We start from the raw sequence: 1,234 nt of genomic DNA on the forward strand, positions 1-1,234 counted from the left end.
AGGAATAAACTCCTGTTCATTAAAGCCATCCACCTGTGATATATTCCTGTCAGAGCAGCACTACATAATGAAAACAGGCAGCAACTCCTGAGAGTTGCTCAGATATATCAGAACAAAATAACAAGGTGCCCTGTGCTGCACACTTCCCAGGTGCCCTGCTCTGCCCACCCAGTTTTCTTTTCTTTTTTAAATTATTCTTTTCCCTCCTTTCTTTCTTTTTATTTTCTCTTTTATTTCCCTCCTCTGGTTCTGGTTTATTTCCCTTTTCCTTGCTTCCTTCTTTTTTAATGTATTTTATTCTTTTTTTGTCTTTTTATTTTCCCACCATCCTTTGTTTTTTTCTGGCATTTTTCTTCATTATTATTTTTCTCTTGCTTCATTTAGTTTTCTCCTTCTAAAGATTTTGAGATTTTTCTTTTTATTTGTCCTTCTCTTGTCTTATTTTCCCTTTTTCTTTTCTTATATATACGTGTGTGTGGTAGTTGTTTGTTTATACTGATTGATTATTCTTTTTATCTTTTCCTGATATTGTTATTTTGTTTGCATTTTGTTCCACATGATGGGAGACAGCATCTGCCCACACAACCCAACTACATCCACATCTCCTGTAGCTTCACTCGCTGGGTGAGGGATACAACCTCTCTCTGCACCAACTGATCAAATAGGGACAGCAGCCAATACCAGGCCAACCTTGCCTCAACTGCTCTACAAGAACAGCCAAAAGATTTATGTACACACTCTCATCACTCTCATCCTCTGTCATACCCAACAAGAGACAATGGTGAGTGCCTAAGTGCTGCTAAACTACCAAATATAGTAGCACACTAGTCCTGCTTGCTCAGATATATCAAAATAAAATAAAGCAGAAACAAACAAACAACAAAAAAGGGAGAATCACACTAACATATATGATCACCAGTTAAATACAAATATAATGACATCACAATGTTTCAGATGCAATTGACAATCCCAGTTCACACAAAGAACCTGGATAAAGTAGAACAAATAATGGCCTAGGATACAGACCCAGAAAACCTCCCTGAGAAAGTAGCATAGTGGCTAAAGCACTTGACTGCTAACCAGAAGGCTGGCGGTTCAAACCCACCAGCCACTCCTCGGAAGGAAAGTTGGGCAATCCTACTTCCACAGTGATACTGCCTCGGAAACCCAAGGAGGGGTCACTATGAGTCGGGGCCGACTCGACGGCACATAACACTAACAATAAGGAATTAAA

Source organism: Orycteropus afer, unplaced genomic scaffold, assembly GCF_000298275.1.
Source record: "Orycteropus afer afer isolate SDZICR_OR568_19922 unplaced genomic scaffold, OryAfe1.0 scaffold00145, whole genome shotgun sequence".
In the NCBI taxonomy this organism is placed as follows: domain Eukaryota; kingdom Metazoa; phylum Chordata; class Mammalia; order Tubulidentata; family Orycteropodidae; genus Orycteropus; species Orycteropus afer.